At 41.0% G+C, this 27,819-nt stretch overlaps 1 protein-coding gene across 1 annotated transcript in view; it reads right to left on the bottom strand.

Moving 5' to 3' along the window:
• Window positions 1-2,104: 2,104 nt before the first annotated feature.
• The window catches only part of FOXO3 (forkhead box O3), a 178,078-nt gene continuing 152,363 nt past the window's right edge, over window positions 2,105-27,819 (bottom strand). The window contains exon 3 of the mRNA XM_044002001.1: window positions 2,105-7,259. The gene's annotated coding sequence lies outside the window, so the exon portion shown is untranslated. The remainder of the gene's footprint in view (window positions 7,260-27,819) is intronic.

Here is a 27,819-nt window from a genome sequence, read left to right as displayed (position 1 = left end):
TTTTGTCAGGCAATCAGAGATTAAGTGACTTGCTCAGGGTCACCCAGCTAGAAAGTGTCGGAGGCTGGATTTGAACTCAGGTCTTCCTGACTCTGGGCCCAATCATCTATCCACTGAGCCACAAGCTATTCTGCGTTTGAGAGTATGTATGTCGGCAAAAGGATGAACTGTATTTCCCATCTCCTGCCGCTGGGCATCTTTCCAGTTCTAAATCTAGGATGTAAAATTCTGCACCTTAACTATAGAACAAGAGACTGGAATTCGTAGTCTTTTGGGCAAGGTGGATTGAAGATACAAGGACAAAAAAACAAAAACAAAAGCAAACAAAAAAACCTAGTACTGCCTTCAAGAAGCTTACATTCTTTTTTTTTTTGTAAGGCAATTGGGGTTAAGTGACTTGCCCAGGGTCACACAGCTAGTGTTAATTGTCTGAGGCCGGATTTGAACTCAGGTACTCCTGACTCCAGGGCCGGTGCTCTATCTACTGCACCACCTAGCTGCCCCAAGAAGCTTACATTCTACTAACAATACTTTTGAATCAAATTTGACTCTCAAAATAGGACCCAATCTTTTTTGTTGTTGTTTGTCCTTCATTCTCAAGGAGGACCGTGACATTGGGAGGTGATGTTATGACTTGAAATGAATCAGATTTAAGTGAGGGCGGGCTGTGCCAAATCACCATCCTCACTCTCCTCCAAAGCCATCTGGGTCCAATGGCAAGATATACATCAGAAAGACTGAAGATGGCCCTAGATGTTTGAGGTAATTGGGGTTATGTGACTTGCCCAGGGTCACACAACTAGAAACTGTCAAGTGTCTGAGGCCACATTTGAACTCGGGTCCTCCTGACTCCAGGGTCAGTGCTCTATCCATTGCACCACCTGGTTGCCCCAGGACCCAATCTGATACAAGAAGCTGTAACTGCTGGTATTCAAACATAAAACTTCAGGACATAGCATAGTACGGTGGAAAGAACACTGAATTTGGGGTCTGTTGGTGTAGGACAGCTAGATGACGCTTTGGATAGTGCTGGCTGTGGGAGTAGGGAAGGCTTGGGTTCAAATCCTGCCCTGGCCACTTCCTAATCAGCTCTGTGCTTCAGTTTCCTTATTTGTAAATGAGGGAAAATTATAGTACCTACCTCACAGAATTGCTTTGAGGATCAAATGAAATATTTGCAAAGTGCTTTCCAAACATAAATTATAGCTCTCATGATCTGGCTCCAAATTCTGATTTTTCCCCTTATTGTGAGACACTGCACAGGTCATTTATCCTTAGTTTCTTCTCATCTGTAAAATAAAGAACTAGATGACCTTTAAGGTTCCTCCCCCTCTCCTAAGTCTATGTGGCTCTGTGAATACTTAGGCCAATGCTTTAGATTAAAAAATAAATCTAACTAGGGGGATTTCTAGAAGCTCATTGTCTTTTTTAAAAAAAATTAATTTTTTTGCTAATTGTCTTTTTCTAAAGGATCTAACTATTAAAAAAATTTACCAAACAAAAAAATCCTGAACCAGACTACTAAGAATAGTTTTACAATAGGGCGGAGTTCAGCAGCAGCTAAGTTAACTGAGAGAGGCCCCAAACACAACACATACATATGGGAAATATTGATTCTGTCTCTACCATAACTTTGAGAGTTTCGTGTTTGACTTGCAGTAGACTGTGTGTGCCTGATATTTCTTTCAATAGGACTCACCTGGCTCAGGTAGGTTTCCACGTGAACTATGGCAAGGTCAAAGGCCCCTGATGGCAAAAAAGGTTCTAAAGGTCTTTTCAACTTCATTACTGGTATAATAGAACCTTCACTTAGGAATCATAAGTAACATATCTTGGACAGTCTGCCTGCTGGTTTGATTTTGCAAAGTTGTCTGGGTGTTCCTAAGGGCCAGGTCTTGGGCACTCAACAAAGGTTTACATATTCAGTTCCCAGTTCCCAAAGGTCATGGGCTGAGTATTCTCATTTGAATGAACTTTTTTGGGTGGGGTGGGCTTTCTACCTCTTTTGTCATCTAACAGGGTGAATCAGGGAGATTCTCTTATGGAAGAGGGAAATGGAGTAGGGGGAGGGAATTGGAGAACACCACACTTTCTAGGAGCAGGGTAGAGAGTCATTATGCTTTATTTACATGCGGTCACCATCTCTTTTACAAACTAGATTACAATTGAAAATGGAATACACAAGGTGATATCTACAGATAAACACTGAGGAAAATAAGCACAGCATCTCTATTTCGTTTGGAAAGATTCTCAAATCAAAAATGGTTTGATCCTCCTGAAGAGAGAGGGTATACAGTTGGTTAGTCAATCCATGGCAACACAGGGTTTGACAAGATCCTCAGTGAGAATGCAAATGGATAGTGTTCACTCTTTAAAAAAAAAAAAAAAAAAAAGGAGGAGGCACCACCAAAGAGAAGCAGGAGCCTCTTAGCTCTTAGGTGTTTTGACTGTGGCCATGCACCAAAGACAGGGGTTTAACATTATTCTAGTTTGTACAGGTTGTTAGCAAGAAACTAAAACAGAGAAGACAATTTTACAGATACTGTATACAGATACTTTTTTTCCATTCATGCAACTTTTTTTTTTCTGAAAAAAAAAGTTTAACATGTGAAGCCAAAATGCACAATACATTTTTTTTTCAAATATTAACTAATTTATCTGGTCCTCCACATCTGTTTACATTTCCAATGCACATGATGTACTAAGACAATTATATGAGAGGAGACTGATTGCCAAGCAATGACATCATTTTAGAGAAATAAATGTCCTAACATATAGCTTTTTAAAGCAATGGTACAAATATTTCTGGAGTTAGGCAGAAGCCTCATAACCAATCGTTCACAAAAGAAAAAGAAAATCACAAATAAAATTAAATAAGAAAAATACACAATCGTTCAAATTGCATAAATGTTACCACTTTAGATGTGTAGCGCTTATGTATTAAATATTAACACTAAAACTCTTTAATAACTTGTGTATCTGCTATAAGATCTTATTTCATGGACATGATTTCAGGAAAACTAGGCTTTTTCCTTTTTTCCCCTTTCCCCAGAGATGCTGAACTTCGTACCTCTTTGCCAATGATTATCTCCCCATAAACCTACTGGTTTTCTTAATTAAAAAAAAATCATTCTTAATCATATATCCTCAAAATATTCCAAGAGAAAATAGAATCAGTGAATTTTAGTATTGGAAAGATTAGTTTTCCTTAATCAGTGTGAAAATATTAGAAGAGACCTTTTTTTTTCTTTTTAAGGAAAGGCAGAGATTTTGATTTTGGTTGTGGAAAGCCTGAAGGCCTGAATTTCTCTACTGCTTTTTCCATTTCCTTGCCCATCCATCCCCTTGGAGTCCCTTACATTCCAGTGGGGAATAATTAAGTGGCTGTGGTACTACTTTGGTCTTGGTTGCATCTTCAAGAAACCCAACTGATGACCATAAAAAAAAAAGATCCATCAGGCAGAAGATAAGCCTGTCCTCATCCTTATTCCAATGAACACAAATTGTTAACTAATTTGAATTCTTACCCCTATGAATGTAAATATCTGCTGGTAGTAGTGAGAGCCACCATGAGCTTCATTCTCAGGGAGGGGAGGCAGTAGACGTTTTTATTAAAAATACACACACACACACACAATACCACAAAGCCCGCTTTGTACTGTATCAAACATCCTCCTCTGATTAATAGGAGGGGAGATTTTTTTTTAAAGTAAAAAAAAAATAGTAACAACAAACATCCACCAAACGACTGCTTTTCAGCAAGAATAACATTATGGTAGATGAAGGGGGGAAAAAAAGAAAGAAAAACAACTTCAGATTCATTCACAGCTACGGATGTACCGGAACCTGAAAAGGGCAGCTCATCTTCTGCACTTGAGTACATACAGGAAAGCTTGTGATAAAGCTGCTTCCTAACTTTGGTAAAAGGTGTTTGGGCCTGGGGTCTTGGGGAGGAATAGTTCCCCAGAGTGCATGTCTGATTAGAAACATTAGTTACTCTTATGGTTTCCTTATCAAAACAATAACAGCAGCCCTCCCCGTATTCCCCTTAGAGGTGGGGGCAGGGGAGGGAGGGTTAGGAAGGGCTGGAATTTGGTTGGCTAATGCTACTAATCAGACCACCTATAGGAAGTGCATTTTCTATTTCGCATCCTATACCAGAAAACAGGCAGAGGGACTAGGGTTCACTATGCTGCTTTCAAACTTGGTTCTATTGACACAAGTCAGTAATGGTACTTCAGATGATATGCATGGGCTAAGCAGACAGCAGACTGCTTTCCTTTCAGTCTAATCTGTCGGGAGCTCAGCTTGGTCTGGCTGCAACTCTAGTGGGTATCTTGCTGCTTCTTTCTTTGGTCTTCTAGCTCAGGCTCAGCTCCCAGGGTCCTCTTTGCAGGGGACATAGTATAGAACAGGGAGACTTCAGACCAGTGGGAGGCTAAAGGGGGAAACTGTAAAAACTCTAAGTCCAGAACCAGATAGGATCAGACCTTCCCTACCCCTCTTGGCTTCTTCCCCTCTTGAAGCCCTCCTGCATGTCTCAGGGCTTCAGTCCCTTAGACCACCCTATGCTTAAGTTGTTGTTTCACTGAGTCATTCAATAAGGGGGGATAAAAGACTTCCTGTGTTCAGTTCTGTGGTTCTTGATCCCATGCTTTCTTGTGCTCAGATGTCTTAGATTAAATTCTAATCTGGGTTCAAGACATTTCTCAAGATAGTTTCTGATTAAAACCCATCCAATGTGGGAAAAATAGAGAATAAAAGAGATACCATATAACTGAAGGGAGCTCAAAGCAATTTTTGTTTTTCAGCTGAAACACATTTAGGTGTTTTTCTGACCCACTTCCTGCCCCCTCCCACCCCCAAACAACTCAGGCTCTAGAGCAACAGAGAAAAAAAAAACAATTTCCTTAATAACTCAGGAGCTGAACTGCAATCTCTAGGTTCTCTAGTTGCAGCATCCTGGACTCTCGTATAGCCTAATAGCTCCCTACCACCACCTGGCTCCACTTAGGCCTTTTTCTGGCCCACCTGGCTAGCTTCTAGACAGAGGAATGAAGATGGAGGTAAGTATTTCTCTTTCACCGAAGCCTGACCATGCAGTCCTTTTTTTGCTTTTCAGAGATGACTGGCAAGCAAATTTGACAGATGCCGTATTTGTACAACTTTCAAGCTCTCATAAAGAGAGCTTCGTAAGTAACACAGAAAGCGAGTCCCTGCCACTGACAGACCGACCAATCTGAATACACTTACTACTACCTTTCACAATGAAAAGGATAAGATCTTAAGTTGTTCAAAAAACTGGTATGTCCAGGTTGGTCTACCATAACCACAACTGCACAAGCATTTACAAGTTCAGTGAAACTCGATGAATCAAACAGGGTCGTCATTCAAAAAGGACAATAGGAGCATGGCAGGGTTAGGGTGGGGGCATTAAGAGACCAGATGGAGTGCCCAACATACCAGGTATAATTTCTACCAATATCGGCCCCCAAGATAATGTAAAGGAACCAAAAGGGGCTCAACAGATGGTGGCAGGTGCACGTGTGTGTTTCGTGTGTCATGGAAGGAAGTTACTATATGCGGCATGGGACCAATATCAGTGAGAACTTCTGCACTGAAACTGTGGGCCAGAATACAGGTTTGTATTCTTACCACCCATGCATAGTTATTCATTTCTGTATTCTACATAATAAAATATATTTATACATTTATATGCATAATGATTTTATCCAAAGTGGGAAAAACAAAAGTCTTCATAGAGCATGTCGGACAAGTGATCCAATGCTGGACTAACTGGAGCGTCTTCTTACCAGGTTCTCCCTGTACCAATGGAGCATCCAACTTGCCTCCCTACCAAAGAAACTAACAAAAAGAATCACACTTTCCAGGTTAAACAGAAAGCACCTATACAGCACCATTAACTTTAAAGGAAAAAACAAAGGAAATCTGGAAAAGTCTGAAAAATAAAACAAAAGGTTTAAAATGGCCTTTCATTTCCACAGTTTCATTTGTTCAAATATAATCCAAGCTTATAAAAAAATCAGCTTGTGGGGTACAGTCTCTCTCCCTTGTATAGTTCTGGGAGATCTGATTATATATTGAGGTGGAAAGTAATCAAGGAAAGGTATTCACAGAAATATGAATATGAAAGATCTAAATTCCCCCCACCAGTCTTGGGTTGCAGTATTCACATAAGAATATCCACTTTAGGTCTGATATATGCTTGTGAAAAGTTTACCTCACTTTAAATGCAAAACAGAATTATTTCTCCCCCCAGAACTCCCCCAAAAAGGAAATTCCTAAGTGGCATTTGGCAATGAATGGGCATCTTAGCTTATTTTTCTCCTGAAAACAGTTCAGTTTCCAACCAATAAATAGATGGTCCACTACATTGAATGGGAGATCAGTCCACAAAAACCACAGGCCATCCTGATTTAGACAATAGCAAATCAGCTTCTGGGTCTCTTTGGTGGACCTTCCAAAAGAATCTTCTCATTCAGAATTTTAAAAAGCAAAACAAAACTCTGTATAGGATGCATTGTTCTTCATTTCTCCTGTGCTATGTCCTGTTTTTGGAAAATGATTGTGCCATTGTTAGATTTCTAAGAAGAGAATAGTTTTCTATCAGACAAAACATGAAAGAATATGCTCCTTAGATTATTCAGCTTGTCAGTTTATAGAGTCAGAAGGATCCGCTGTCTGGGATTCCTGAAATAGGAACTTAAGTGGCAAGTGTTGCTTCCTTCCAAAGTTTTCAACTTGCCAGGGAGAGAAAGGGTAGGTGAATCTAGTTAACAGAAAAAAGAAAAGAAAAGGAAAGGAAAAAACCACTGCCTGGGCACAGGAGTGAGAAAAGCAAGAAAACAAATACAAAACCCAAACTTAAAATAGCCCATAAACCATTGCTATATTGTAACACCACATGATCATTGGCAGGGAACTACTGTTAGAGGGTACACAGTGTGTCTTGACAAGATGGCGCAGAGGTGTTGGGTGCTGTGTCCACGAAAGGTGCTCCATCATCCTGTACAGGGAAGATTTTGCATACGTTCTGGAGTTCAATAGGAGCTTTGCTTGGGTTGTGGGGGGTGGGGAATGAGGGGCCATTAACAGTCTCCGCTTGATTAGGAAAATGATGCAGGATTGATTCACAAAGGTCATTAAGCTGTAAACGGTGTCACTGTCCACTTGCTGAGAGCAGATTTGGCAAAGGGTTTTTATTTCCTCTTCTTTAGATCTTGTGTCAGTTTGAGGGTCTGAAGGAGAAAAAAGAAGGAAAGCAAGATGATTAGGACATTTAACCCATACTGTGACACTAAGCTGTGTGACCCAAGTCGCTTAACACCAATTGCCTTGATCATCCAGGGCCATCTCCAGTTATCCTGATTCTATCTATCTATCTATCTATCTATCTATCTATCTATCATCCATCCATCCATCCATCCATCCATCCATCCATCCATCCATCCATCCATCCATCCATCCATCCATCTATATCTCACCACTGAACCCAGATGGCTCTGGAGGAGTGAGGTTGGTGACCTTGCACAGCCCTCCCTCACTTAAATCCAATTCACTGCAAGTCATGCCATCACCTCCTAATGTCATGATCCTCTCTGAGAACGAAGGACAAACAACAACAACAATATATGACCCACTGCCCTCAATTCCTGAAACTGTTTTGCATTAGCTTTGTATAGGATCTGGAAGGTAGGGGACTATTTCCTTCTTTCAGGAAGGTTAAGCATAAGACGTGGCATTTAATAGATTCTTGTTGATTTGAATTTTTCATTTCTACCATAGAACTGGTGAGTTTATCGTACTAAAAAAAACTCTGTTACTTGACAAGTTTCACAAGGAACAAGATTCTATAGGGGAGTGACAACACCCAAAGATTCTTCATAGGATATTTGTTTTTCCTCCCTACAAATGTCCCTGAACACATGAACCTACAGAAAACAAGCAATTAGAATACAAAAAAAGACAAATGTCTGGAAGTTGAGTCTTTGGCTAAAGCATGGGAATTGTCAGGGTGTGGGAATGATGAAACTAGCATTGCTTTCCAAAAGCCCAACATCCTTTTCTTCCTTTAAGTTAAAAGTCCCAATGGAAAAGAATAGCTTAGATCATCGATTTAGAGCTAGAACGGGCAAGACACTTAATCATTCAGCTTCAATTTTACCATTTAGTACTCTCATAATACTAATAGCACTTATCGTTCAGGGTTGTTGTATAGATCAAATGATATATATATGTAACTTCTTAAAGCACTATATGGATGTAAACATATATACACATACATACACACACACACATATGTTGATCAATTGTGTCTGATTCTTTGTGACCCCACTGGGGATTTTCTTGGCAAAGATACTAGAGTGGTTTGCCATTTCCTTCTCCAGCTCACTTTACAGATGAGGAAACTAAGACCAATAGAATTAAGGGACTTGTCCAGGGTCACACAGCTAGTAAGTGTCTGAGGCCAGATTTGAATTCAGGAAGATGGTCTTCTGGACTTCGCCCTCTATCCACTTGTGCCATAGCTGCCTAATAAATATATAAATAAACAACATATTCATTACATGTGTAAATAGGAATTTATACACACATGTGTATACAAATACATTAGCTATTATAATTATGCTCCTGGCTTGGGAGACGGATTGGCATTGTGCTCTGTCCATCTACACCCCAACCCCAATCATAGTCTCTGATACTATAATCACATTCCATGAAGAAACCAATCAACTGCTGACAAAACAAAGCTTATTACTTAGGTTTAACCCCCTCTCCTGGCTGGGCTTCAGTACCAAGACACAGCCTTCAAGGCCTTCCTGTCAGCTATAACTCCAGGCTTACATCATAGGCCCACCAGTCTAATGTGAGAAGGAACCTCAGAGGCCAAAGAATCCAAATTTCTGCCCCTCCCCCATTTCACAGATGAGGAAAATGAGGCCAGGGAGGGCCTTGTGTGACTTGCCTAATATCCCACAGGTTGTCATGGGATCATGGATTTGGAGATGGTGGGTATCACAGAGGCCATTTCATTTAACCCTCTCATTTTACATATGAGGAAATAGGCTCCCATAGCTAAGAAGGCTAAGCTGGGATTCAAACCTAGGTCTTTTCACTGTAAATCCAAAACACCTTCCTCTTGACCACTGGTTGGAATTCATTTGAACCCAGGGTCTAGACTCCAGAACTAGTGCTCTTCCCACTGTCCTATGTTGCCTTAGAATTCCCAGACTCATCCTCCTTAAACATTTTAACACTTGGAGTCATGCTTTCCACAGGGTTTCCCAACTTTTTTTTTTATTAACTCTTCATTACCAGGTGGGCTAGAAACTGTCACCTTTGGTAAGTGCTAATTTAGTTTGCACTGGTGGGGGAATTTAAACTCCCTACACTATGGGAGATTAATTAACATCGAAGTAGAAAGTTCCACCAATTTGATTCTTACATCATTAAAAACCAGAAGAAAACCGTGTGTGTACACACACACACACACACACACACACACACATCCCCTATAAAACAACCTGATCAGCAACTAACATTTCTGCCTCCTACATTCCTCTCAGTGAAAAGATAGGAAGATACTTGAGAATGGATCTGAATAGACACAAAGCACAGTCTGATTTAGATTTAAAGTGGCCACTTAATATGAACTTATGAGACAAGAAAGTGTATGTTTGTGGAGAACCGGAGCAAAAGTTGCCCGAAGAGCTTTTCATAGTAGCAAAGAACTGGAAACAAAGTAGATGGTCACTGATTGGAGGAATAATGTAATGGAATATTACTGCACTACAAGAAATGGATATGACTTCTGAGAAGCAATGGAAGACTTACATGAATGGATACAAGTAAAGTAGTATGGGGGGAAAGTGTACTTTCACTACAAATGAATAAATGGAAAGAACAGCAATCTATGGAACTGTAACAACTAAGCTTGGCTCCTAAGAAAAGTTATAAGAATACACCTCCCCTTCCTTCATTGTGGGGGAGGGAAGGAGGAATTATGGATGTGAGACTCTATACAGGGACATTTGGGTTAATATGCTGGTTTTGCTGAATTGTTTTTTCCCCTTTTTTGTTTTAAGGGATGGCTCTCTAGTATGGGGGAGAAAGCAGGAAAATAAAAATATTGGGAAATACAAGTGATGCAAACCAAAAGCTATCAGTATAAATTTTAAAAAATTCACTACAATGGCCTCTGGCCACAAGTTGTCTTATTTCTGTGGGGGAGGGAGAGAAAAAATTAATTTAAATGGATACAACACAGTCTTGGTAGTATAAAGTTTCATAAAACAGACAGCAAAGATGGAAATGAAGCAATTGTCAAGATACACTAGCTGCCCGTCTTTTTACCAGCTAGAGAGAGCAGGTGATGAAAGATCCATCAATATATTCACAAACAAATATGTCACATACATCTGCAACTTCCCATTAGGGGTGACATTAGCGTAAATGCATTTGGAATTTTCACAAATGTACTTGTGACTTTAAGTCTCAATCTGTCCCTCTGAAATGGCATCCTTACTGAAGTCACACTCTTTGTATACAAATATGCAGGAAGCTAGCCTAGTCATGTTTCATCTCTAGAACAGAACACACCCATGGACATGGGAGCCCTTGTTAACTGCTATGCAGCCTAGCAGAAAACTTTTAGTGGGTTTTTCTCTTTCTTTCTTCCTTTCTGGTTCCTTTTCTCTTTTCCTTCCTCTTTCTCTTTTTTCTTCTTTCTCCCTTCTTTTTCTTTCCTTCCTCTTTCTTTTTTTCCCTTCATTCTCCTTATTTCCCTTCCTCCTTTCTCTTCTTTCTTTTGAGAAAGTAGGATAATAGGCAAAGGAAATGACTGATTCCCCCCCCCCCCGCCCCTTTCCTTAATCTTGGTGACTTAGGGGGTTTCAACTAAGCAGGGTCATCTCTAGGCTATAAGAATGCTTCTTTTGTTGGTTTTAGAGGGTGAAAAGACTCAAAAACAATGCTTTCCCCCCTGCTGTTGCTGCTCATGTCCCTCCATCCACCTGCTGATTTTTGAAGGGCTCCAACCAACATCCTTTGCTTTGCTGCTACTCAGTTAGTAGGTACTTTTTCTTTTCCAAATAACATTTCATAAACCATAGACTAACATCACTATGCAATGAGTCAATAGGGAATGAAGTCCCTCAGGTCCTGGTCTTAACTTACTGCAAAGTGCCAGGAGAGAAGTGGTAGCCTATTACCTAATTCAGGTACTTTTACCCTTGTAGTTCCCTTTAGTGTTAATTAGGTGGCCTTGGAAAGCAATTCCAAATGGAAAGGTGACACACTTGGCTCCCCAAGTAGAGAGGCAGAGTGATGTATGCCCCTGTAGGGGCCTGGCTGGATGGGGTGCAATTGGGAGGGTAACCAAAACAATCTGGCAGAGGTGTTCTGAGGGAAGGCCTTGTTAACCCTGAAATAGTCAGGGCCCAGTTCCCCAGGCCAGGGAACCTAGAAACAATTCCCTCATCGGAATGAAAAGTCTTCAGGGGCCTTCATCATGAAATGCAGAGAGGTTAATCATCATCTCACAGAGAATGTATACATCAGTATTTTCATTGTTTTGTTTCCTGGCCCATTACCACCTATGACAATACGTCAGAGAACCTTTTGCAGGTTTCATAGCTAATGGAGCTCACAGGGAGACCTGCTCAGGAGAAGTTCTTTTCTTTCTTTCTTTCCCTTTCTCTTCTCTCTCTCTCTCTCTCTCTCTCTCTCTCTCCTCTCTTCCTTGACTGGGAAAAGAGAGGACATCTGTTTAGAGATAATCCTTGAAAATTTAATAAAAAGGAACTTCTTTGCACACTTAACTGGGCTGCTCATGAAGAAGAAAAGAGAAGTAATATAGTACAGTGGAGAGACTCAGTTTGCCTTCAGAATTGCAAGTTCTGGGTTCAAGTCCTGCCCCTGCCACATACTAGTAGTGTGACTGAGCAAGTCCCTCAACCTTTCAGAGTCCCAAGCAATTCTCTATAGTATAAATTTTATATAAATATATTTATATATAAACATTAAAATATTATAAATAATATAAATATTAACGAATATGAATATATTATGAATATCATAAATATATTATAAATATAAATATGTTATAAATTCCTGAATGTTTTTGCCCATGTGCAATGGAGAAGAAGTTTTGAATTTTCTACATTAAATGATAACACAGGTCCGGAGGGGAGGGGAAAAAAATTCACAGGGGAGGAGGGTTTAAAAAAAAGCTATGCTGAATCCCCTGTGTTAAAAGGAAAGCAGACTGCAAAATACTGTGAAAGCATGACTTAGGATCACATAATTTTAAATAAATAATTTTAACCGCTCTGACCTCAGTATCCTCCTCTGTGAAATGATGGGGCTGGGCTAGATGCACTTTAGGGCTCCTTCCAGTTGTCCTTCTATGAAACTGTGATGTTGGTGGGGGCAGTGGGGTCTAGTGGATGGAGTGCTCAGATTTAAGAGTCCAAGATTGGCAAAATCTCGCTCAAATCCCATCACAGCCACTTATTAGCTATGTGACCCCAGACAAGTCACTTAACCTCTCACCCTCAGCTTCCTCACCTACAAAATAAGGGGGTTGGACTTACAAGGCCTCTAAGGTTCCTTCTAACTCTAAACCTCTGATATTAAGATATCATCATATGCCAGAGAAGTATAATCATCTGAGTAATAAGAACAGAACCCGGGGCAGCTAGTTGGTACAGTGGATAGAGCACCAGCCCTGGACTCAGGAGGAGCTGAGTTCAAATGCGGCCTCAGACACAACACTAGTTGTGTGACCCTGGGCAAGTCATTTAACCCCAAATGCCTCACCAAAAAAAAAAAGAAAAAAAAAACCAGAACCCCCAGACTCATAGTCCACTATGTAAAGGGGATTAAAAAAAAGAAAGAAATGAGAGAAAACTGTATTTCATCTTGTCTGATTCCTACTCACTCCTCTCTCTGTAAAGATTCAAGGTTGCTGCACATTAAGCTGACACAAATTGGGATCTGCCATTTTTTTTTTTAATCCCTAGTGCTTAGCACAGTGCCTGGCACACAGTAGGTGTTTAATAAGTATTTACTTCTTGATTGAGTAGAGGAACAGAGGGAAAGAATATGAAGCAATAAAACATTCTGTTATACTGGGACTCAAACAATACCTAAAGTTGGGGTTACATGCCCCCTTGGTTGTGGCAAAGTATAAATTGTTCTAACACTCTCAAAAGGAATATGAATTAGGTAAGAGTGGGCTATGTGTGTGTGTGTGTGTATGTGTGTGTGTCTTTCAAATACATAACTGATTAAATGTATTTCTTTGGAAAGAAAAGCAAGTTTACAGACAAGAAAGCTCCTAGACCTTACTCTTATGAGACAATATGCCATCGGAACAAATGGTAATATGTAGTTCTTAACTACCCCTACATTTCATTCATCTTGGGGAAGGGGAAAGAAATACGTCCAAGAGCTTTGCAAAGCTTGAAAAGCCGTACCCCTCAAAAGAAACAGATTTCAAAAATCAAGATGCTGTTGGATACAAAGAAAAAAGAAATGGGGAGGCCAAATGATGCAGCCGGTTCTAAAAATATTCGTTTATACTGTCATCTGGCGAGAGTATGTCATCCTATAATCTTGGCATCTGCAGGGACAGCAAGTTTCTGCCTAATTATCACTGAGTCACATGACTACACATGATGTTCTAAGAATGGGAAACACCTCCCTGACCCCCCCCCCGCCCCCAAAACAAAAAAAACAATCCCTAAACAAAAACACAAAAAACCCCAATCTATTCAAGTGGTAGAACATGAGACCATAAATGTTTGTACTGCTGTCCTCCCACAACTTAATTCCACTGAGAAAAACATGAATTTTTTAAAAAAGGATTATTTTTATCTTTGTGGCAAAGGGAGGGGAAAAATGGGGAAAAAAATTGGACCCCACTGCTGAACACAACACGGGAAAAAACCCCAAATACCCAAACCAGCAGGATGAAAGCCTCACAACTCCAAATCCATTAAGCTCAGTGACTTATTTCTATGGTGAATACATAACAGTATTAGGTGAAGGAAGGCCTAGTTAAAGTGGGCAGCTAGGGTGGCACGAGATCTCTCTGTCTCGGATAATTTAAACCCAATTCCCAGCCCCTGTGACATACTAGGGCCAAAAATGGGACAAAAAAGGAAATGAAGCAATGATAAATTGACTTGAACATAGAACCCTTCAAATGGATTCTAGGAAACTGGTCCAGATATTGGGGATTAAATTTGCTCACCCCTAAAGTAAAAATCATCATGGGCAGCAAGGGATTTGGTTTTCAGTCTCTGAGGTAAAAGCTGGATCTCATTTAAGGGGAGTCCAAACTTATAGGAGTTATTTCATCAATGGGTCTGGTTTCTTTTCACTGCTCTAACCTTGAGGAGGGTCCTCTTTGTCTCAAGCTTTCCTAGAGGTAGGGAATTTTCTAGACTTAGAGAAGTGGATCTCAATCTTTTCCACAGTGGTAGAACTCTTCAGTTTAACCAAAACTTTAGAAGAATCCTTCTGGTAAAAATTCTCTAAAATTATTATTTTAATGAATGTGGTGCATAGTAGCATCTCCCCACCCCACCCATGAGGATTAAGTGACTTGCCCAGGGTCACTCAGCTAGTAAATGTCAAGTGTTTGAGGCCAGATTTCAACCCAGGTGCTCTTGAATCCAGGGCCAATGCTTTATCCATTGTGCCACCTAGCTGCCCCCCATAGTAGCATCTTAATATATCCCAGTTGACTACTAAGCTGTGTAACCTTGGGCAAGTGACCAAACTCCTGAGCATCAGTTTCCTCATCTGTAAAATTATGAGGAAAATAGCACCCAGCTTACAGGGTTATTGCAGATCCAAAGAAAAATATAAAGTACTTTGCAAATCTAAAAAGGCTATGTAAATGTGAGTTATTGTTACTATTATTATTATTATTATGACAAGATGCCAAACAGTGGGGGGGGGCAGGGAACAGGAAGATGTGGTACAACAATCATAGTTTAACTTATCAGAGACTTTCTCGGATCAGGGAAAGAGCAGAGGGTGGCGCACTTAATATCAACATTAGCAGGTTTACCAAAGGTAGAATAAGTCAAGTTGTGTCAGTTAAACCTTTTGTGGTTTTGCCAGAAGAGTTAGGAGAGACAAAGCTCTGCAAATTTCTGGCCATGCACCATCTGTGATCCCAGGATTCTGTAGAGAGGTCAGGAAAACTAAGGAACTAACTGTTTTCTAGTGATAGGGCAGAGGATCTCCCAAAAGGAAAAATCAAGACACCCAGTTCATAGTGTTTTGTGTTTCCTAAAGGCTTAATTAAGGCTTAGTGGAGGCTACGAGGAGGCAGGGATGAAGAAGGACCAGGAAAAGGCTTCTGTCACCTGTCCATGTCTCATGAGAAGTTGTAAGTATTATTTTCTAAAATTTAATATTGAGTCTTGACTTAAAACAAGTATGAGTTGCTTCAGGGGAATTCCCTGATAGTACACCGAAACTGATGTGTAGAGGTAGTCAGAGAAGTCTTAATGAACTTTTACTTTCCATCAGACACAGACACAGACACAGACACACACACCCCAACCAAAAAACCCCAAACAAACCAAAAACTGTTCAGCTGAAAAAACTGGAACCTTCCTAGCCATTACCGCCTAAGCCCTGGAAGTTTCAGTCTACCTGGGAACTGTGAGGCCTCTTAATGTAACACTGAGCATGGGGGTGAGGGGTTGGGAGGGGAAGGTAAGAGAAAGGAAGTCCAAGTCCAGAGAGTTTAAAGAAGGGAGAAAGAGTGGGGACTGATGGAGGGGATGTCCAGAAGACAGGCTCCCGAAGTAATGTTGGAGGATTTCCAATTTTTGTTGTTAAAATTTTTTGGTTACTGTTCATTGTTTTTTTTTTGGGGGGGGGGCGCAATGGGGGCTAAGTGACTTGCCCAGGGTCACACAGCTAGCAAGTGTCTGAGGCCAGATTTGAACTCAGGTCCTCCTGAATCCAGGGCCGGTGCTTTATCCACTGCGCCACCTAGCTGCCCTGTTCATTGTTAACAAAAAGAAGTTACATTTACTTTGTAAATTGGGCAAAGGGATAATTTTGGTGTTTGTGTTTGTTTTTGGGGGGATATAAGCTCAGTGTCCAACACGACACCTGAGATGGCAGATATTTTGACTATTTGATAGTTTTCTATTTTGACAGATAGCTGACTAATAGCACTATGCAGCAGAATGGCTGGAAGCTTTCTCAGGTTCTTCAACTTGCAAAGCCCCCAAATCAGCTAGGAAAACGTGTTAAGCCAAATAGAGAGGTTACATTTAGTGTGTGTGTGTGTGGGGAAACAGATTAGGCATTAAATTTGAAATGTTCAAGGCCATACTGTCAGTAATAATAAATTTATACAGCACTGACTTAATGTGCTTTTACTTATATCAACCCTCTGAGGTAAGTAGTGTAAGTATGATTATAGTGCCCATTTTATGGATGAGGAAACCAGGGCTGTGAGAATAAATGATTGGTCTGGGATCATATAACTACTAATCGTCAGAGCCAAGACTCAGAGGCTTATAACTCCAAGTCCAATCCTCTTTCCATTATGCCATACTCTCAAATATCTTTTCTTGGCATTGGAAACCCTCCCTAATCTGGTGGCTGTTTCAACTCACTGTCCCTCGAGCACATTGAACACGTTCTACTTGTGTTTTCTGCTCATGCTGTTTCCTCTGCTTGGAATGTCCTTCCCCATCATCTCCACTCACATAAATCCTGCACGTCCTTCTGGGCCCAGGTCCAGTCTCACCTCCTCTATAAAGCCTTCCTGAGACAACTAGGACAGAACACTATATATACACTGTCAGATAATTTCTATGGCAGATGTTTTTACTTAATTGTTTCTTTGTCCCAAGAGAAGTTTCAGCTGGGGTGGGGTGTTTCAGTGAATGGTGAATGACTGTGATGTGAAGACAAAAAACATAAATAAAATATATTTTTAAAAAGTGTAATAATACGTTTCTCACTAGCACCAGGCACAATGGTTTTTTCCTTTACTGAATTCCTACAGCTGTCTGTACTACTCATTCATCATTGAATTACAAATGGCTTTGTATTATTTAACTTATCTTTTATCTGAGTGTCTTATTTTTCAAGGAAATTATAAATTCCCTGAGGGTCTCCTGTTATCAACTACTTGCAAGCCACTATGATGTGTTCTGTGAGTAGTAATATAAAAAAGTTACAACAAGCCACAAACATATACTTCTTTGTATCTCTTAGCATGTCTATCTCAGGGTTAAGGTATACAGCAAGTATTCATTACATGCTGATTGAATTAATGAAGGATTCACTTAGAATGTCCACCATTCTAATCTCTGTCAATCCAAGTCTTACCTAGTTCAAGGTACCTTTTCCTCAATTCCTCCATCAATCAATGTATTATTAAGCATTGCTTAAGTACCCAATATGTCCCATGCATTACAAAGACAAAGCACTTCTGGTCCTCAGTCTTCTTACCAGTACAATGATGTTGGGGCAGATAACCTCTAATTGCTGGATACCTTATAAGACTCCTTCTAGGTCTAAAACAATAATCCATGAAGTCCACAGAAAACGCCTATAGCACTTAGTGCTGTACTGTGCAATTCAGAATTTATATACTATCTTGTGTTGTTCTTTTTATATGTGCATCACCTTCCAAACAAGACTGTACATTCTTTGAGGTTAAGGATTAAGATATACATACACATCCATCCATCCATCCATCCATCCATCCATCCATGTTCAGTATCCCCACAGTGCCTAGTATAGTACAGGGTACATTTAAGGTTTAATAGCTTCCATTTGTCATTTTCATAAGTATTCAGTAATCTCCCTCCTCCCCAACCACCCCATTCTTTGAGCTCCAATCACACCCTTTTACCGCATCCAAATTAGAAACTCTGTCTATTGTGTGATCTTGAAATGAAATAAAACCCTTAGTTCTGAGCCTCAAGCTATTGCTCCGATAAATTGATTCATCATTTAAAACAAAAGGGAATGAGAGGAAATGCTTAAGGTCATAAACCACATCTTGAAATATCACAATGTTTATGTTCACTGGGTGTGACTCTAGCTTGTTCCATGCGTCATCACATTAATTGAAAATCCCTTGGCTAAGGAGAGTTGTCAACTGCTTGAGTAATGAGGGGAGCATGAAATGTTACTGCCCCTTGAAGATTGGGGTGCCCCACATTCTCATCCATGGTGATGACTAGGAATGCCTAATTGCATAATATTTGGTCTGGAGGAGTCCTGACATTAAAAGGAGAGACTCACTCCATGGCTAGAACTGGAAAGTATTTGAAGGGCACTAAAGCCATATGCATTAATTTTCCCAAGCCACACCAAAAGTGGTTCTGAAAGGAATCCTGGCCTTAATTACTCAGTAGCACGCCAAGGGCCAGCACAGAGAATAATCTCTGAAGATGTAGCCAGAGAGCAGCTTCTGGCATGACTATACAGATTGCCCCCTTGCACCCCCCCAATCCAAGGGCAATGGATGATGAGGAAAAGGAGAAAAGAAATGGAAAAGGATGATGACAGATGAGAAGGCAGAGTGGAGGGTACACCATGATCATGAGGAAAAGAATCCTTCTCTGTCCATGGATTCAGTTGGAATAAAGATATCAAGTTGTGATTTTTATCCATGCCCCATTTTTAATCAAAGATGGGTTAGCAGCATTGCCAGCAATGAGTGTCCTGGCAGTAGACTAGCTGGGACCATCCCCGGGGGCACTACTGGAACTCTGAATTCTATGGGCTCAGTGGGTGAGTTGCTTCCCAAAAGATCAAAGACAGATGGAGAGATGAGGGGGAATTTTACCTGCTTAGATGGGTATCACACGTAATTACAGATATACTCCCCAGTTTATTAGCCAACAATGACCGACTAATTAGCCTAAGTATCGAAGTCTGTCTTGTATCTGTCCAAACATTTGAAGATACAATTGACCATTTGTGGTTCTCATTATTTGCAGTGGTAAAGTATGAAAAAAGGAGGTTTGAATGAAAAAAAAAAACACCCTTGAAATTCTCAAACTTTACCCCCTGGTCCTTTCTTCCACAACCTTAATTTTTCCAAGGAGTCAAACTGTACTCATCATTAACCTTTTATACAAGAATGTAGATTTGTATATACGTATCTACATGCATTTTGTAATCTTAATATTCCAGCTGTCTGTCACTACAACAAAAAAGATGGCGATGCCAATGAGTATTTAATAAACAACTACTATGTGCCAGGTATTGTACTAGGCTTTGGGGATAAATGCCCAAAGAATGAAATCATCCCTACTTGTAAGAAGCTTCCATCACGCCATGACTACAAGTTACGTTTTATTTCCTAGATATACATAGTATTACTCTCTGGACTTTTATACTAAGCAAGCAATTCCTACACCTTAATCCCAAATGATGAAGAGTCACTCACATTTCTAGAATACTTTAAGCTTCATTGTTCTCACAACAACTCCATAAAGGTGCATACATGCATGGTGCAAATATTAACCATGTTTATTGTGTAGATGAAGAAACTGAGCTTTGGGGAGGGATGGCCTGCCCAAAGGTCATCCATCTAGTGTTGGGGGGGGATTCAAACTTCGGTCTTTTGACTCCAAATCTTGGGCTTTCCCCACTACTCCAGTCAATTAAAAATGAGAAGCTGTGAGAAAAGCTTAACATCTGGAATTTATAATCAGCCTTCAATGCCTTTCTATTTTGCTAGGGGGGAGGGAGCATGAAAATTTGTACTGTCTGATTTTCTCACAGGAAAAAAAACCAACAAAAAAGAAAAAAACCCAAACCCCAAACTAGAGGTAATTAATCAGGGTACGATGTACTATAGCCAAGGATGCACAATAGGGGACAGGCAGGTCTTACCTTTCCAGGGAAATACAAAAATAATGGCTAATATTGTAAATGATTTGAGGTCTCTTAGCAATAGGAGGATTCCCCCTATTTCCCCCTCCTTCTTATGAGTGAGTACCTAAGATTCTGGGAGGATAGGAATAATGGAATATCCTTTCCTGAAGTTGATGAAGTAGAGTTTCTAATATGCATTTAATTCAATAAGCTTTTACTAAGTGTCTATAGTATACAATGCTTTGTGCTAGGTAGTGGTGATACATAGAAAAAATAGTTCTTGCCTTCAGGGAGCTTAAATTTTCCCAAATGTAAGTAGAAATGGCTAGGATGTCTTGGCTACTGATGCGCACTCACCAGTGCAGGGTTCCTTATCAAGCACTGCTTTAAAGATACTAATGAAGCCATTTAGGTCTTGAACACCTACCTAGTCCCTCATTCCTCTCTGACCAAAGAGCACCTGTCTCCGGTGAGGTGACCTGGAATGACTACTTGGAAGTGCTTCACCAAACCTCACCCCACTCGAAATCAGGCAATTTTCTTAATTTTATTATTAAAGAAACCCCAAAGGATTCTAGATTCTCGAAAGCATCCAGGTGTAAGACTGACTATTCTTTGAATCCGCTTCATCTTGCAATTTGCTGAAGTATACTCATTTCATTTAGCTATGCTTTTGGGGGGGTGGGGTGGGGACAGGCAATCATAATTAAGGGACTTGCTGAGGGACACACAGCTGGTGACTGAGGAGAGAGCTGGCTTTGGAGGAAGAGTTAGGCTCAAGTCCAACCTTGGATACATCGGCAAAGTCATTGAATTTCCTGGGCAACTTTGTTTGTAGGGTTCAGAGAAGGCACCAACTTGCACTGATGGAGGAAGCAGCTTCCAAGTCAAATAAAAAATCACTAAACCCATAAGGAGGTCATTGGCATGACCTCTTCAATCAACAGCACTTATCAGACTAGAACATCCTAGGGTGGTGGTTGTTTGTCCTTCATGAGATTTGAACTCAGGTCTTCCTGACTCCAGGGTCAGTACTTTATCCACTGTGCCACCTAACTGCCTCACATTAATTCATTGAGAAAGAAGGGCTGAAGATTGGACCAAGTGGAATAAAACAGCCATGGGTCTTATTAAAGATGCTGGAGTCAAAAAGACCTTAAAATATTTGTCCCTCAACCTTTTTGTGGAGATGGGTACTATGCTCTCAGCCCAGGTTCTGCAATGGGAACTCCTTAAGGAGAAATGTGTGTGTGTGTGTGTGTGTGTGTGTGTTCCTGGTGTTTTAGGGCATTTCAAGCACTAGAAGGGATGAAACAAAAATTCGGTGTAGAGGGCGAGGGTTTGAAGTTCTAATAGCAAGTTGTATATAGTAAGCTTTCAGTTTCATATGCTATATCATCTTTTTTTTTGTTTTTGTTTTTGTTTTTTGTGGGGCAATGGGGGTTAAGTGACTTGCCCAGGGTCACACAGCTAGAAAGTATCAAGTGTCTGAGGCTGGATTTGAACTCAGGTCCTCCTGAATCCACGGCCGGTGTTTTATCCACTGTGCCACCTAGCTGCCCCCATATCATCTTTTTTATTAGGCTTTGTTATGGAAATGCTTGTTTTACTCCATAAATGAAAAATAAAATAAAATTTAAAATAAATAAATTCTTAACGGCTCCTATCCCTATTAGATTTAACACATCTACAATTACTTCAAAGTATGCGTGTGTGTTTGGGGGGCGGGATAGAATTGCAAAGCAAGATTTTTACTTACACTTTAAAAATAAACGAATATATGTCATACAGCACTTTGGGGGAGGGAGGAAGAAGTAAGAAGAAGATAGCAAGTTAACAATGGTCTTCTTCAAATTCCAGAAAGGTTGGGAATCACGAAGTCAGGGCAAAGTATGAAGCTTAGTTCTGGGCTGGTAAAGTGGAAAGAGCAGTAAACTTGGAATTAGAAGATGGGGGGGGGGCAGCTAGGTGGCCCAGTGGATAAAGCACTGGTCTTGGATTCAGAAGGACCTGAGTTCAAATCCAGCCTCAGACACTTGACACTTAACTAGCTGTGTGACCCTGGGCAAGTCACTTAACCCTCATTGTCCTGCAAAAACAAAAACAAAAACAGAAGATGGGGGGGGGGGGAAGGGCTGTGTCCTGGCAGAACAATTTACCAGCTGGGTGACATGAGGCCAATGACTTCAGTCCTCTCCTTCTCCATAAGATAAGGGATGTTGGACTGGAGGCCCTCTAAGGCCCCTTGCGCCTCTGAGCTCTGATCTTGTGATAATGACTAATTCTCTAGTGAGGACAGTGAGGCAATCTCCCTGAAGCATGCCCCCTGAGCCCTTGGGGCTTTGAGGCTCACTGAGTTGGCAATGCCAGGATACACCGTGACAACCACTAGCTCATTCCCAGGGAAAGCAGTTGGTCCAAGGGTGCATCACACACACAGGCAAGCATAAAATGTTTGCATGCCCTAGTAATAGGGGAAGTGGGGGTTGGGGGGGGCGGTGCTGATGAGCACTAGGTGTTCTACCAAGAGCCTATCAACTGTTTGGGAATATCTGGATTTGAAATTGCTCCATGAAGAAAAAACAAACAAACCTCCCCCCCATTTTTTTCTTTTTTTGCTTTTCAATTGAGAAAACTTCCCAAAAGGCATTTATGAGAGAGTTCTCATTCCAAGCCCCAATGCAGGAAGTAACAGTAATGCAGTAATTTTGAATATTCTGTCTACCTCCTACCTTCAGCTATTATTCTTTAGAAGAGGCCCTCTTGGGGGCAGCTAGATGGCGCAGTGGATAGAGCACTGGCCCTGGAGTCAGGAAGACCTGAGTTCAAATCCAGCCTCAGACACTTAACACTTACTAGCTGTGTGACCCTGGGCAAGTCACTTAACCCCAATTGCCTCACTAAAAAAAAAAAAAAAAGAAGAGGCCCTCTTACCAATGCAGGCCTCCCCTCCCCACCTTCCAGGAAGCTAGTTTTAATTATGATAATCTGAAACCTAAGGAGCTATTTATAATCCCACATTCAGCAAACAGGTCCAAGGTTATCTGAGAGTAGTAACCTCCTCACTCACGGATGGACAGAATGCCGTGAGTATCAGAGGCTCAGAACAACAGTCAAGTGCTGGGATGCCAGAGCCTTGGAGAAAAGAATGTCCCTGACTTAGAATGCCAGTCATCTCCATAGAAAAACTCTATCCTACAGCTGTATCAACTTTCTTCTGCGGGTTGCCAGCAATGAGAAAGACCCAGACGACTCTGGGCTTTCTGAATGACAAAAGTTCAGACTCTGGGCTTTTGAAAAGCCTGTGGTGAATGAGGGTTCCCTATGGGGGGGAGGGGGGAAGCATCTTTCTTCAGGAAAGTCTATTCAAAGCGGAGGCTAGTCTGAGGTGAGCACAAGCAAGCAAAGACCCAACACGGGGCCACTCAGCAGAGACTCTGCCGGCCGCAGCTAGAGGTCAAATCGTGCCTCCTTGGAATGCAAATAACCACCTGGAGAAAAAGCAATGCTGACCCCGTGTACATTAGTCCTAACCCTCAATACCAGCATTAAACAAACAGAGAAAGATAACGGGAGGAGCTCCTCAAAGCAGCATCTTCTGGGAAGCAGGCATCATATAAATCTAAAGTAAATAACTTGTAACTTGCAAAACTACTATTCCCTTACTATGATGTTAATCATGGGATCTCTCACTGGTATTATTTAAGGGATGACATGTAACAGATATACCTAGGTTTCTAACAAGAGGCAGGGATGGGTTAATAGAAAGCCGGCTGGACCCCTGAAGATTATGGTTCGAATTCTGATTCAGGAGCTTATTATTGGTGTAACCCTGGGCAAATGATTCAGTCTGAGCTTCAATTCCTTTATCTGTGGTAGAACATAGCAACATCATCTACCTCAGAGAGGTGCTGTGAGGATCAAATGAAATAACATTTGTAAAGATAACGCAGGCTACACTAAGAACCTGGAGTTTCATTTTTGTCTCTGCAACTTCATGCTTACTACAGTGCCCGGCACATAGAAGTGGTTAATAAATGTTTTGTGCTTAATTGCTTGAATGATTTTGCAAACCTCAAAACTCTCTATCAGGTGTTTGGAACCTCTTTTTGCTCCTCTGACAATCTGGTGAAGCTCATGGACATGTTTTTAAATGTATAAAACACAGATGATTAAAGCTAAGTGGTACAGTGGATAGACTACCACTGGGTCTGGTATCAGGGAGACCCAAGTCCAAATCTGGTCTCAGACAGTTACCAGCTGTGACCCTGAGCAAGTCATTTAACCCTGTTTGTCTCAGTTTCCTCATCTGTCAAATGAGATAGAGAAGGAAATGGAAAATCACCCCAGCGTCTTTGCCAAGAAAACCCCAAATGGAGTCATTAAGAGCTGGACATGACTGAAACGACTGCACAGGTCGCAAAAATTCCCTATTGGATCAAACTGCCTCACTGATGCTCTGTTCTTGGCTTACTAGCCCTTATGACCCTGGATAGCTCACTTTGTTACTGGATGTCTTAATTTCCTTATCTTTAAAAATAGGGATGATGTTGCCTCTTTCATAGGGTTGTTTGGAAGAAAGTTACTTGTAAACCTTAATGCATATATGTGTCCATCTGTCTTGTGAGCATCCTCTCAGTTGGTACTGTTTGGCATTTCCACGCTTTCTACCTTAGTACTGCAAACCTAATTGTTGCTTAGATCTGTTATGTAGGTCTGGTTTTACTACTCACCTCATTCTAGTGTCAGTCTACAATGGGATTGAGTCTGGTGCCCTATGGCTGGGCAACTCATTTAACCTGCCTGGGCCTTAGTGTTCTCATTTGGAATATAAGGAGGTTTGGACAATGGGACCTCTGAGGTATCTCATCCACCCCTAAATCTATGATCCTATCCTGGAACAAGAAAACAAGAGAATGTGTTCTGTCCTGCAGTGGACCAGTGAAGCAGACAAACCCTGGCAGGAAGTAACAGATGGTGGATACAGACACGGAGGCAGGAAGGCCAATTCCTGGGTTCATCGGGAAGAAAGAAAAGAGTTGACAGGCAGATGACCTCATAGCTCCTCGAGCCCCCTTGCCACACTCCCTACTTCTGCTAACACCCTGGCAACAAATGGGACTATTTTCCTGGCAGTTGGAATTAGGACTCTGGTGTGCCACAGAAATACTCATCCTACAGAGTAGAAAGGTTCCATGGGAGACTCACCATTGCACAAATGCTTTTTTTAGGCCTTTAAATTTCAAAGGACGAGTGACTTTATGTATGTGGAACGAAGCCTCATCACAGTGTCCTAAGACAGACAGTATAGTACAGGGGGAAAAGTATGCTAGTTTTGGAGTCAAGAACCCAAGTCTGAGTCCTGGGTCAGCCACTTTCTAGCTGTGCAAACATGGGCAGATAGCTTAATTTCTCTAGGCTTCTATTCCCTCACCTGGTAAATGAAAGGGTTAATTAGATGGCTTTCTAAGGCCATTTCCAGGTCTAAATCTGAGATCCAATGATGATTTAAGGAGCAGTTGTGACCAAATAAATTACCCAGTGGTCAACACTGCTAATAAGCCTCTCTGAATTTAGCCATACTGGGTCCTCTATGAACCACACAAACCATGAAGTTCTTCAATCTTGGTAGAAGCTAAGCTAAAACGTTTGGGAGACCAAGGTCATCTCCATGCTACAGGAAGTCTTTCCTAACTCCTCTTAATGTCTTCCCTCTGTTGATTATTTCTTGTTTTTCCTATATATATAGCTTATTTGTATAAATATGTTTGTTTGTTATTTTCATCATTAGATTGTGAGCTCCTTGAGGGCAAGAACCATCTTTTACCTCTTTTTGTATTGACAGCAGTGCCTGGCACATAGTTGGTCTTTAATAAATATTTATTGATTCACTGATTGATAGAAAAAAATAAAGCTCTACAAGAAGACGTTAGCAGAAGCATTTCAAGTTCATTAGTAGTTAAATGGGAGTCATCCACTTGGGAGGCTAATTCTACAAAGACAAGATAATTCAGTTCTTTTTTTGTTTTGTTTTTTTAGTGAGGCAATCGGGGTTAAGTGACTTGCCCAGGGTCACACAGCTACTAAGTGTTAAGTGCCTGAGGCAGGATTTGAACTCAGGTCCTCCTGAATCCAGGGCCAGTGCTCTATCCACTGTGCCACCTAGCTGCCCCGATAATTCAGTTCTAAATAGCCCACTTATGAAGTACCGGGACAAAATCGATTTCAAAAGTCAGTGCTGGCTTGGAGAGCAATTCTGGGCACAGGGTTAATCATTAGGGCCAGTCTTAATTAGATTACCCAAGCCACAGTGGTAAAGTACCCCAAACTTTATTTCCAGTGACCATGAATTTACAATGACCAAGAAGTTTGGCCATGGAGTAGAGTTGAGAAAATGTATCTCCCTCCCTTATTAGCAGAGGTGGGAGATAACTGGTGTGGAATAATACAGTTGCTGTCAGAATTGACTAATGTGTTGATTAGTTTTGCTAAACTGCTCCCACCCCCAACCTTATTCTTTGTTACAAGGGATGGCCCAATGAGTTGGGAAAGTAGGGAAGGATATATTTAAAAACAAAGATGATTTTTCTGAAAAATCCCTAACAATTAAAAAAAATCTAATGCAGGAAAATTCTATACACAAATAAACACAGTAACAAAGGAGGTGAAATTGACAAGAGTTCTAGGTTTGTCTCCAAAGGAGCTGAATTTCAATTCTTTCTTTATACTTGTTACCTTGTTAAGGTGGGCACTAGGGTTCATGGTGGGCTGGGAGAAGTGTGTGGGTGTAGAATATCAGACAATTATTGACAGAAAAACCCAAAGTTGTCAATTTTTTAAAAAAGCAGCATGAGAAATTTGAGAGGTCACCTTCGTGTAGCTTTGAATGACAGAACTAGTTTATATTTTATCTGACAAGCAATGGAGAGCCCCCCCCCCACCTTTTTTTTCAAGGCCCAACTCACGGATCACCACTTCCATGAAGCCTCTCCTCAAAATCTTCTCCTTTATTACTCAGGTAAATGTAATCTCTTTCTCCTCCAATTTCTCATAGCACCTTCAGGATATTTCCTCTGAACTTCATTGCACACCCTTCTCAATTTCAAAGTGATCAAATCAGTAGGTCAGGAGGACTATTTGGGCAACTGTGAGAAGAGTAAATGGAGGTGGGACAAACTCAGGGCAGGTAAACCTGTTTTATCATTGATCATTGAGATTTAGAGCTAAAAGGGCCACTCACTCAGTCCAGAGCCCTCATTTACAGATGAAATAGATGAAGCCCAAAGTGTTTAAATGATTTACCCAAAGTCATGCAAGTAGCATGGGGAAGAGTCAAAATTCAAATCCAGAGCTTCTACAGCCCTAAGTCTTCCTCTCTTTTAAAAAAAGAGAGCATAGAGCTGGAAAGGGCCTGTCATCTAATCCAATCTCTTCATTTTTTTACAGATGAGGAAACTAAGTCACCCCTTATCTCAGTTTCCTTTAAATCACTCTGTGTCTCAGTGACTAGCCCAAGGTAACCCAGACAGTTAAGTGGAAGAACTGGAATTTGGAACCCAAGTCCAGCACTTGGTCTAGCCAAGAAGAAATGAGGGTAGGGCAGCTAGGTGGAGCAGTGGATAAAGCACTGGCCCTGGATTCAGGAGGACCTGAGTTCAAATTTGACCTCAGACATTTGACACTTACTAGCTGTGTGACCCTGGGCAAGTCACTTAACCCTCATTGCCCCCCCCCCCAAGAAATGAAGGTAGAGGGACTGGTGAGGTTAAAGTGGGAGTAGAAAGGAGAGGAAGAATACAAGAGATATTTATGTAAGTGTAGACAAATAACAGACAGTCAATAAATACTTGTTGAATGAACATGTGTGCTTTTTGGCATGAAAAAGGGAAAAGAGGCTATTTTTACTTCAGAGAA

Source organism: Dromiciops gliroides, chromosome 4 (assembly GCF_019393635.1).
Source record: "Dromiciops gliroides isolate mDroGli1 chromosome 4, mDroGli1.pri, whole genome shotgun sequence".
In the NCBI taxonomy this organism is placed as follows: Eukaryota; Metazoa; Chordata; class Mammalia; order Microbiotheria; family Microbiotheriidae; genus Dromiciops; species Dromiciops gliroides.
Note: the sequence above shows the minus strand (reverse complement) of the source record. Positions and strands in the feature narration are given on the sequence as shown.